Source organism: Panicum virgatum, chromosome 8N, assembly GCF_016808335.1.
Source record: "Panicum virgatum strain AP13 chromosome 8N, P.virgatum_v5, whole genome shotgun sequence".
NCBI lineage: Eukaryota > Viridiplantae > Streptophyta > Magnoliopsida > Poales > Poaceae > Panicum > Panicum virgatum.
In genome coordinates, this window is record NC_053152.1 from 40,870,227 (window position 1) to 40,882,132 (window position 11,906).

General features: G+C 47.1%; 1 pseudogene; it reads right to left on the minus strand.

The window, feature by feature from the left end:
• Positions 1-582: 582 nt before the first annotated feature.
• On the minus strand, positions 583-2,450 carry LOC120685060 (annotated as a pseudogene).
• Between the last annotated feature and the right edge of the window lie 9,456 nt (positions 2,451-11,906).

An 11,906-nucleotide genomic window follows, 5' to 3' on the forward strand; every position in this document is an offset into this window, starting at 1 on the left:
TGAATACCAAAAGTTGTGTGAATCATTCTCCAAACTAACCTAGCTAGATGACAATCAAAGAAAAACTTTAGGGAGAGAGAGTCCCTATGTATGTAAGTTGGTGACCAGATAAATAAGCCACACCGCTTAAATTCTATCTATGCCTAAATTTGAATTTCCAAAATTTTAGGGAGAGAGTCCGAGAATGTGGTTTGTTGGCCAAATTAAGGTTCCGGTGACAGTATTTCCTGCCCAAACCTTTTGCCAAATGAATAATTTTGATGAACATGAATGCATTATTTTAACATATTTTTATATATTCATAAAGTTTTTCTGATAGTTAAATTTGACAAGCATCCCAAATAAACTTTAAATGACGATGAAGGATTATTATTTAGCATGCTTTTCATGTCTCCGGATTAGGCTTATTAAGTATTTAGTCAGCCACAAACATTATTTTACAAACATGAATATTATAACTAAGTGTTGATAAATTATAACTCTAACGAAAATTCATGAGTCAAGAATATGTCACTCAATAAACTCAACATACATCTTTGAACATAGCATCCCAAAATACAATTACAGTTTATAAAACAGGACCTATTCCCTTAATCTTGAGCTCATCTTTGTAAGGTTGGGTGTTATCTATATGGGAGCCGGCCAGCTGCACCAAAATTGAGGAGGTACAATTTCTTCAACACTGTTACTTTCCAAATTGAAAACACATATATCACGGCAGTTTCTCTTCCAAAATGCGATATATCTTTCACTGTCCGTCAAGTAGACATGATTTGCCTTCAATGATGGATATTCTTCAGCACCTAGACAATACGTCTGGCTATATCCAAGGAACAATACATGGTCATGCAGCCTATTAATTTCGACGAGCTCTTTTGCTTCCATGTCAACCTTATATAACGTGATTTTCCTAGTCTCCATCTTGATCTCTGAAATGTCACGCTCTGGAGCATCCTCGCCCACATCACCCTCAACTTTGACGTCCTGTTCCCTCCAAACTAGCAGCAAATCTCCTGATGACGTCTTAGTAATGTATATGTGTTCATAAATATAGTTCTTTGCTTTTTCCATAATCACCTTCCTTAAGTTAGTAGGGCCAGTGAGATCAAAAGCATCAATTCTGCAAGTACCTGTCACTGCATACAGGATGCCATCCACGTAGATGCAGTCTTCATAGGCAGCGGTTGCCGGCAGCCGTGTCCATTTAGAATCTCTTGCTCTTGCAAATGTAGCTTCCTGAAGAGGCATCATCAGGGAACACAAATGCCTTGAAATAGAGGTAGTCTCGCAGCTCATCGACCGCATGGATTGATGGGTCGAGGTAAACCTCTTCTCCGCTGAAATGCGACAAATCATACTCCTTAATCTCACCGCCGTCGTCCAGGATGGGCTTCACCTGCTCGATGGTGGTCACCGGCGGGAGGGCGATCTGCTCACCGGTGATCGGGTTGACCATGTGCAGCTCCGACCTCTCGTCGGCGGTGACCAGCCAACCATTGGAGGAACCGATCAGATACCGGCTACGGATCGCCGGCTCCGGGAGCGTGAGCCTGTAGACCCTGTCCTCCGTGAGGTTGTAGAGGCAGGCAACGTTGTCAGCGTCGGATTCAGAGGTGTAGAGGAGGCATGGCGTCTGAGGCCGCTGGTAACACCCATGGCTGCGCAGGCTCCACGCAGCGTGCCACGCGGAGCATACGGATGTCTAGCAGGGCAAAGATGTCCATCAGGATGTCCACCGGCAGTTTGGGGGACTCGCTGACATTCTTGAGCGTTGCCGCATTGGTCCTGGTGGATGAACATGTTAGAATTTTGGGCTAGGCCCATTGAAAAATTCAGAAGTTCCAAATCAATCTCAAAGGCCCATATGTGTGTGCATGAGGTCCAAACCTATAGTCCCACTTTGCTTGTGAAAGATGAGAATAGCTAACTTAAATAGTGAGGCTATACTCACCTCTCCAAGCTATATGTGTGGGAGAGAAAGGGAGCTCCACACGCGCGCTCGCTCGCCTCGCCGGGCGTGGCGTGGCGATGGGCGCAGGCGCACGCATTAATGGTCCGCCGAAATCCGGCTCCTCGCCTTGCGGGGGGCGCGGCTTTCTTTTGCTATTTTATTTTTTGGTGACCTAAACCGACTTGGACTCCAAGTCTGCGAGATTTTTGGAAATCCTAATCAAAGGTTGGTTTGGTTTCCCTATATATATGACCTGTCGGCCTTCACCAGAAATTAGATCAACTCGAGTTAAGGTTTTGCCTCCTTCTCGCTGCTGCGCCGCCTTCGTAGTCTGCACCATCCCGAGCGCCGGCGTGCACCGACGATCGGGAGAGAAGGTCTCCGGAACCTTCGTCCTTGAGATCCTGCACAGGTCTCCGGAAGCGCCCGACGCAACTGCTCAAAGATCTTCATCACGACTTGTCCTTCGTCCAAGTAAGGTGCTGCGGCGAACCGTCATCTGCGACACCGGCTGCTGCACTCCGTCAACAGAATCGTCTTCGTCCGATCTACTCCGTTCATCTTTCCAAAAGCCAAGGCGCAGTACATAAACTGTTTTTCCATCCAGTTCTTAATCATGTTCCCAAAATTTATGATCCTGTTGTGCCTTGCTACTAGTACGATAGAGCTGTTCATACTAGATCTAGTTATGTTCATAATTTATTTATTTCAGAATTTAATCATGCAATTGCCTAATATTTCAACAATCCAAAAATCTTATTATAGGCAATCTGTTGATTTTATGATGGCTGGTTTTGCTGATGCACTGAGGCCAGATAAATTTACTAGCGTGAACTTTAAGAGATGGCAAGTCAAGGTCCATCTCTGGCTTACTGTGCTTCATGCATGGGAAGCAAGGCTTGGTATTCCAGCAGGTGATCATTCTCCTGAGGAGAGGAGGAAGTTCACGAATGACAATGACCTCTTTGTGGGATGCATGATAAGTGTTCACGCTGATCATCTAGTTGATGTTATATGCACATAACAGATGCAAAAGAGTTGTGGGATGCATTGGTTGCTAAATATGATGCAACAGATACTGGCAGTGAACTGTATACTATGGAGAGCTTTCATGACTTCAGGATGGTGGACAACAACAGGCTCATGAGGTACAAGTTCTTGTCAAAGAACTCAAACTCCTGAAGTGTCCTTTACCTGATAAGTTTGTGGCTGGGTGCATAATTGCAAAGTTGCCTTCCTCTTGGAGGAATTTCGCCACTACTCTAAAACACAAGAGACAGAAAATATCAGTTGAAAACCTGATAGCATCTCTTGATGTTGAGGAAAAAGATCGGGCTAAGGATGCTTCTGAGAAAGGTGGTGAGGGTAACTCTAACGCCAACATGGTGCAAAAGCACCACCCACACAGCAAGAACAAGAAGGCTTCCCACAAGCATGTCAAGACTACTACCTTCATGAAAAAGAAGACAACAAACGCCAAAGGAGTTTGCTTCACGTGCGGTGAAGGGGCACACTTCACAAGAGACTATCCAAATCGTGAAGACCGCAAAGCAAAGGTTAATCCTGGGTCAGGATCCAAGGATGTCAACATGACAACCCTAGTAAGCACTGAGGATGGGTACGGTAATCTGTCTACTGTTCTTTCAATATTTTAATCCATGAGTTGGTGGTTTGATACGGGTGCTAATGTTCATATGTGTGCTGACATCTCTTTATTCTCTTCTTATCAGGCCGTCCAAGGTTCAAGCGTGCTGATGGGAAATGGGTCACATGCTTCTGTTCGTGGTGTTGGTACGATAGATCTGAAGTTTACTTTGAGGAAGATCGTGTAGCTGAAGAACATGCAGCATGTCCCAACTATCAACAAGAATCTAGTGAGCGGCTCCCTTCTGTGCAAGGATGGGTTTAAGGTAGTGTTAGAGTTCAATAAATTAGTCGTGTCAAAACATGAACAATTCATTGGTAAAGGCTATGATTGCGGAGGCTTGTTTCGCCTATCCCTTGCAGATTTTTGTAATAAGTTAGTGAACCATATTTGCGGTGTTGTTAATGATGATGCGAGTATTTGGCACTCTCATTTATGTCATGTTAACTTTGGCTTAATGTCTCGATTATCCAGCATGTGTTTAATTCTGAATTTCACTATTGTCAAAGTTTCAAAGTGCCATAGTTGTGTGCAATCGAAGCAACCTCGAAAGCCTCACAAGGCAGCCGAGGAGAGAAATTTGGCACCTCTTGAACTCATACATTCTGATCTTTGTGAGATAAATGGTGTGTTGACAAAGGGTGGAAAGAGATATTCATGACTTTGATTGATGATGCATCTAGATTTTGCTATGTTTATTTGTTGCAAACTAAGGATGTATCGCTAGACTACTTTAAAATCTATAAGACTGAAGTTGAAAATCAACTAGAGAGAAAGATCAAACGTTTAAGGTTAGATCGTGGTGGTGAATACTTTCCAAAAATTGTTGATGGATTTTGTGAGGAACATGGTATTATTCATGAGAGGATACCTCCCTACTCACCCGAGTCAAACGGGGTTGCTGAGAGAAAGAACCGCACATTGATTGATTTGGTTAACGCCATGTTAGACACTGCTGGTTTATCTAAAGCATGGTGGGGGGAGGCTTTATTGACTGCGAGTCATGTCCTAAATAGAGTTCCAAACAAGAATAAAGAACAGACTCCATATGAGATATGGATCGGGAGGAAACCATCGCTTTCTTACTTGCGCACATGGGGTTGTTTTGCGAAAGTTAATGTACAAATCAACAAGAAGCACAAGTTGGGACCTAAAACAGTGGATTGTGCTTTTCTGGGAAATGCTCAGAGGAGCATAGCTTATAGGTTTTTAGTAGTTAAATCTGAGATACATGATGTGCATGTTGACAGTATTATGGAATCTCATGATGCAACATTTTTTTAGAATATTTTTCCTATGAAAAATGTGCATAGCACGTCTTGATTTTCCTCTGAGATAACTTCTAAACCTGTTGCTCCCTTTGTTACTGAGACTTTTGAACAACTAGTTGAGCGTGAGGAAATCCTTGAGAAGGATAATAGTGAAGCTCCTCGAAGGAGCAAGTGACAAAGGGTTGCAAAATCCTTTGGTGATGACTTCACTGTGTACTTTGTGGATGACACACCTACTACTATTGCTGAGGCATATGCATCTCCAGATGCAAATGATTGGAAAAAAGCTGTTCGAAGTGAGATGGACTCGATTCTATCCAATGGTACGTGGGAACTCACTGAGCGACCCTATAGTTGTAAACCTGTGGGTTGTAAATGGATATTTAAGAAGAAGCTTATGCCTGATGGTACTATTGAGAAGTACAAGGCTAGACTTGTGGCTAAAGGTTACACACAAAGAGAAGGCGAAGACTTCTTTGATACGTACTCACCTATTGCTAGATTGACTACTATTCGAGCACTCCTTTCCCCGGCTGCCTCATATGGTCTTATCATTCATTAGATGGATGTAAAGACAGCTTTCTGAATGGAGAGTTGGATGAGGAGATCTATATGAATCAGTCTGATGGGTTTGTAGTGAAGGGTCAAGAGAGGAAGGTGTGCAAATTGTTGAAGTCTTTGTATGGTCTGAAACAAGCGCCTAAGCAATGGCATGAGAAGTTTGACAGAACTTTAACTTCTACGGACTTTGTTATAAATGAAGTTGATAGATGTGTGTACTATCGCTATGATGGGGGTGCAGGAGTTATATTATGTTTGTATGTCGACGACATACTGATCTTTGGCACAAACATTGATGTGATCAATGATGTCAAGTCTTTTCTATCAAAGAGTTTTGATATGAAAGATCTGGGTGAAGCTGATGTGATTCTGAACATCAAGCTGATTAAGGGTGAGAATGGGATTACTCTTTCGCAATCTCATTATGTGGAGAAGATTTTGAGTCGCTTTGGCTATGTGGATAGCAAGCCTTCTCCAACTCCTTATGATCCCAGTGTGATACTCCGAAAGAACAAGAAAATTGCTAAAGATCAGCTGAGATACTCTCAGATAGTTGGTTCACTTATGTACTTAGCTAGCGCAACAAGACCTGATATATCATTTTCTGTAAGCAAATTGAGATAGTTGACGGGCCACCAGCGGGTTGTTTCACATTCTTTCTCGGTTTTGCCACGAGGTTGCACATCCTGTCTTCAGTTTGTATGGGATTGTGCATGGTCGGCTGGGATGGCCTACCGTCTTGTGCGTGGAATGAATAGCACAGATACCATTGCAAGTTCTCTTGTACTGCCTTCGATCGTTAGCTTCCAGGAGACCAAAGATCACTCACGTTGGAAGCCAAGGAGAATCACGCATGACTTGTGCGTCCAACACAAGCTCTCCTAGCTAGCAGAACTAGTGAGGTGATCCGTGCATTTGCGCGACTAGTATTAATATTCTAAATATATCTTGCATTTTTATTTTTTTATATTCATAAAATTAAATTTTTCTCATCACATGCTACTTGCTTCAGTAATCAAGAGTGCTTCTCTGCTGCTAGTGCAGTGGTGTCTCCTTTTGCCTACATCTTTTTTCATCAGTGATGTGGCTGCATGACAAGCGCACAACTCTAATCCTGTCATGACTGCCTATCTCCACGATCTTAGCTACTATCATTCGCTCTAGTAGTAGTAATATGTTTCTTATCTGCCAGCTCTTGCAGTAATGCTGCTTACTCAGTTCAACTGACTCTATTGTTCTTTTACTAGATTCCCTACTTTATACTCCTCTTGGTCGTCTATTGCTACTATGTTTAATTTTGTCGTCTGTTGCATGGCGCCATGCCTCCGTGGTCTAGTTTCTATTGGGGAACAATCAATTTAAGTTTCTTACTTTTTTGGAAGCCAACAAATTTCCATAGTGCATAGCACAAGATTCCGTTCAGAATTTCAGCAACCTGTGTTGATGTTCAAGCCTGATGAGCTTACTATACCAATCATGGCCGGATCGATATTGTACGGGTTTCTGATCTGCTTGAGGTGTTAATATTTTTTTAGTTTGTGGTGTTAATTGTGAGGTGTGGTAGTGCCTTGTAGCAATGTCGGCAACAAACCTTTGGAGGATGGTAGTTTAATATAGTGTATAGTCTAGAATTATCTTGTTTATTTTGACTAATAATAATATAATCGTGAGGTCCATTTGGGATTTTGGTAATATAATAAGATATATATGTGGTAAAACATGTTAATTGTTTGTGTTGCTAGTACCCTATAGGTATGCACGATATGTAGCTTGATATGCAAAACGATGGTTAGATTTATATTTATAAATATAAATATATTTTAATGGCATTGGTGGGTAATTTATAAATATGTATAAGGGATTTTAGGTTAATCTTTTTGTAATGGCAGTGGTGGGTAATTTTAATTTTTTTTCTCTGATTGCAGTAATGCTGCTTACTCAGTTCAACTGACTCCATTATTCTTTCGCTAGATTCTCTACTTTATACTCCTCTTGGTCGTCTGTTGTTACTATGTTTAATTCTGTCGTCTGTTGTTACGATAGTTAGATTTATATTTATATTTATAAATATAAATATATTTTAATGGCACTGGTGGGTAATTTATAAACATGTATAAGAGTATTTTTTTATAAGAGTATTTTTTAATTTTTTTGAATGACAGTGGTGGGTAATTTTAATTTTTTTTTTCTCTGATTAATATGAGAATTTCTAGACTTTGAGAGCGAACGTGGAGGCTCCGTTTGTTGGCCAAATAATAAGATAATAGATTGTGACGGAGAAGAGGCGCACGCAGGAACCAATGCGTGCAAATGCCGTCGATCGATATTAAGGCAACGAATCAGTGCAAATCGACCGTCTTTTCTGCTTTTCCATGGGTACGTAAAGAATTATTCGGGCGTCATGCTTACGACTTCCCTTTTAATTTCCAGGATTATTATTGAGCCTCTGAACTTTTTGTTCCAACCTGTAAGGCATGGATGGCCACGATGACAGCATGAGCGAATAAATCCTTTGCCACTTTTCCACGTATCAATCCATGATCCATGCCCGGTGAAGGAAGAAACACATACACACACGCCTGCATGCTATGAAACAATTAACAGAGACGATCATGGCCATGGCCGCCGTACCTTGTTCATTCTGCCACTGCATGCTAGACTATCTGAACAAAGCTATCTAGACGACGACCCACGCACACCTTACCGGCCGTCCGGCCGGCGGCCGGAGGAGATCTAGCTAGCAGCGATAGCGGAGCTGGCGTCGGGCGCGGTGAGCTCACTGCTGGGCGTGATCCGCAACGAGGCGCAGCTGCTGGGGCGCGTCCAGGGCGACGTGCAGTTCATCCGCGAGGAGATGGAGAGCATGAACAGCTTCCTGATGCACCTGGCCCGGACGGAGCCCCCCGGCGCGCACGACGAGCAGGTCCGCACCTGGATGAACCAGGTCCGGCAGCTCGCCCAGGACTGCAACAACTGCATCGACCTCTACCTGTTCCGCGGCAACCCGGAGCTGCACCTCCCCAAGGCCGGGCCCCTGCGCTGCCTCCTGGTTCGCGCGGATGCTGATCGCGCAGCGCCGCGCGGCCGTCAAGCTCGGCGAGCTCAGGGAGCGGGCCCGCGACGTCGGCGAGCGCCGGGTCAGGTACGGCGTGGACATCCCGGCCAAGGCGGCAGCGGCAGCGGTGGGGCAGCAGTTGCCTTCCGCCTCCGCCTCCTCCCCAGGGGCTGCAGGAGCGTCCCCGCAGGGGGCGGCCGCTGCCGCTGCGGCGGGCAGCGAAGAAGACGAAGACGAAGAAGGCGGCGGCCGAGCGGCGGCGGTGGATCTCTCTAATCCAGGCGAAGCCTTCCATCAAGATCTCGAGGACTACTTCAACGGGAAGCTAGCGGGCTGGATCAACGAAAGAGCCACCGCAGGTGCTGCTGCTGCGAAGCGAAGCAGCGACGGCTACACGGCAGAGACAGCAATACCATCCATTGGCATTGTGGTGGACAAGGAGAAGGAAGAGGACGCCCGCGCTCTGGAAGGCGGAGCTCGAGCTGCCGCCAAGACGGCGGGCATCCGCAGTGTATTTGTCGACCTCCCGGCGGTGCACTTCCTCGGTGACCCAGTACGACCCAAGGACATCCTCTGCTACATGTGGCGGGAGCTCGAGCTCGAACAAGACGAAGAGCATCATGCCGAATCCCAGTCCCAGAAGCAAGCAGCAGCTACCACAAGCAGCGATGATCAAGGGAAGGGGAAGGGGAAGGGGAAGGGGAAGGGGAAGGAGCAGACGCACACTCCCCACTAGCGGCGTGGCGTGGGGAAATCGGGCATCTACTATGACAAGAAGAGGGCGCTTCGTCAGATCAAGCAAGACGTCCGTACCAAAGTGGGCGTCAAGATTGGAGATCTCAAGACCGAGATTGGGCGAGTGTCTGGCAACGAGCTGGAGCTGCAGCTGGACCCAATAAGGCTGGAAGAGGACCTGCGGCGCAACATCTCCAGCAAACCCTTGGGCGTGCTCCTCCTCCTGCTGCACCAGTCGTCGTCGGCGGCGGCTCAACCTCACCAACAAAGAAAGAAGAAGACGGAGCCTTCATTGGTAGCATGCCGGAGCCAAATCATTAGGACAATATCCAGTCAGCTCATTAGCAACGACATGGACTTACAAAAACATTGTGAACGCATCCTGGAAAAGGTGTTCCTGCAGGCCAAGGGACAAGAAGCCCCGCAGATCAGCACGACGGCTGCTACTGCTGGTACAACTATTACTGCACCACTACCACCGATCGAGGAGCAAATCAAGGCAATGATCGCAGAGGAGGTAGAGAGGATACTGGAAGACAAATTTTCCAAGAAGCAGCCAAGTGGTGAAAGAGTTCAAATTCTGGTAGCCCCAACCAAGGAGAAGGTTGACAAGCAGACCGAGGTTCAGATTCTTCCGCAAACTGAAATCACAGAAATCAACAAGACTGATGGTCAAATTCGTCTGGAAGCTGAAGTCAAAGAAATCAGGGACAAGATTGAGAAGCTCCGGCCGGAGATGGAAGCACTGTTGAAGCTCAAACAGGTCCTAGAAAACATTCACCGTTATTTGGAACATAAAAGGATTTTGGTCATCCTCCGTGTTTTCATACTGCATGCGGGGACGAGATCAGAGATGCGTTGAGCCAATTGGGTTGCGTCGCTGGTGCAGTGATCCTACCCAACTCAAAGGACCACCGCCATTCCTTCTGGGAGCCTGCTATGGAGTACTCTCTTGTTGGCCCGTTTGATCTTCCGGATCGTTTAGACAGCGAGTCCGACGACGATGATGAGCACCCAGCGGCTGGGAACTACTCGCGCTCTCGACCATGGCCGCGTCGATTGGTTTTTCGTTCGCTTGATGGTGGTGCAAATGGTGGCGCAGGTTCTCCTGAAGGCTCGAACTCGTCCGGCGGCTCCATCGGCGGACGCGGGCACGTTGACAAGGGTCAGCCCCCCACGGCGGGGGCCCTAGGGCCTGGCCGCGGTCCCCTGCGGTTCGGCCGTCTTCCTCCGCCGCGGCTTCAGTTCGGCCGGCAAAGCTCCGGCGAGTGGCCCTCCGATGGGGCCCCACTGGGTTCAATTTTTGCTGATCCAATTCGTCTACCGTTGCGCCTTGGGAGTGGGTCTCGGGCGCATGGCTCGAAGCCGTCTGCTGCAGGCTCCCGTGACGACCCTGCATTGGTCGCGGCGGTGCCATACCCTGCAAGTCCTGACACTGGGTTTGACTCTTTCGACCCGATGCTGGAGGAAGCTTCCTTCTCACACCGCGCACTACTGGAAACGGCACCTTCCCCTACGGTTTTTTCATTTCCCTTGGAACGATCGACGCGGCCTGGGGGAAGATAGTTTCCCTAGAGTCCCATACGAACACCGTAGGGAAACCCGATGTTCCCTAGGAATTTACACTCTCGTAGGGACTTTACTACCCGTCATGCCACATTGGCAACCAATTTGTCACCACCGTGGCATATGTCCCTGGAAAGATGGAAGTCGTAGGGAAACTGGCTGAAAAAAAAAAATCGCTCCCGCGTGACTCCACACCTCAACCCGCCGTTTCCCCAGCTCCTCCCGCCGCTTCGCCGAATTCTCCGGCGCCTACGAACCCTAACCTGCATCTCACCAAAATCAGCCGCCAAAAATTTCTCTAGCCTCATGTGCCCGACGCCCTCCACTCTCCACCGCATAGCCACCAAAATTCATGCTGCGCCCGCCCAAAGCTCGAGCCAATTCCATCGCCTGCGGCGGCCTCCAATCTTGAACCGCCACAAAATCCGTCGCCCCACATCGCTGCACCCCCGACCTCCCCTGACCCTAAACACCAGCAAGCCTCCAAGCCATGGCCAGGATGCCCCAAACCCTAATGCAACAACCCAATCTGTAGAGGAAGTGAGGAACTTCAAGCTGCCACCGCTCTGAGATTGGAGGAGGAGGTTGCATCCAGGAGAAGGAGGGGACGGATCTGCATTAGGAAGGAGACAAGGAGATCTTGGTTCTATGTAAAGGAAGCAGAAGGGAAGAAGATAAATTCTGCTAGCTATTCAAGAGGTCTTGAAGGTGAGATGGAAATTTCTTGGATTTTGGTGCTTCGATGGTCCATATCTGTTGAATTCATATTAACTGTAACTAAGGTCCTGCATTTGGTAGCAGGAAGAGAAGACACGGAGGACGTACAGTACTTCGGCGCCCGCGGAGTCTTTGAGCCCATCCGACTTGGCGGGCGCGGCGGTGATCATGCCGATTGGACCGCCCGCTTGGCGCCGGTGCTCGCGCGGCCGCGGTGGGGATGGTCGCGTAGAGGAGTGACTCCATTTGGGAAATTTTGGCTAGATCCCAGAGAGCCGACTACCAAATCAGAGTATGGCCTCGGGGCTGAGCCCCTGTGGCATCCGTAAAAAACGAAGCTCGGCCACTTCAAAATTTGCGGTGCAAAACTGCAAACTAATATGGCCCGATTCTCGAAAAGGACAG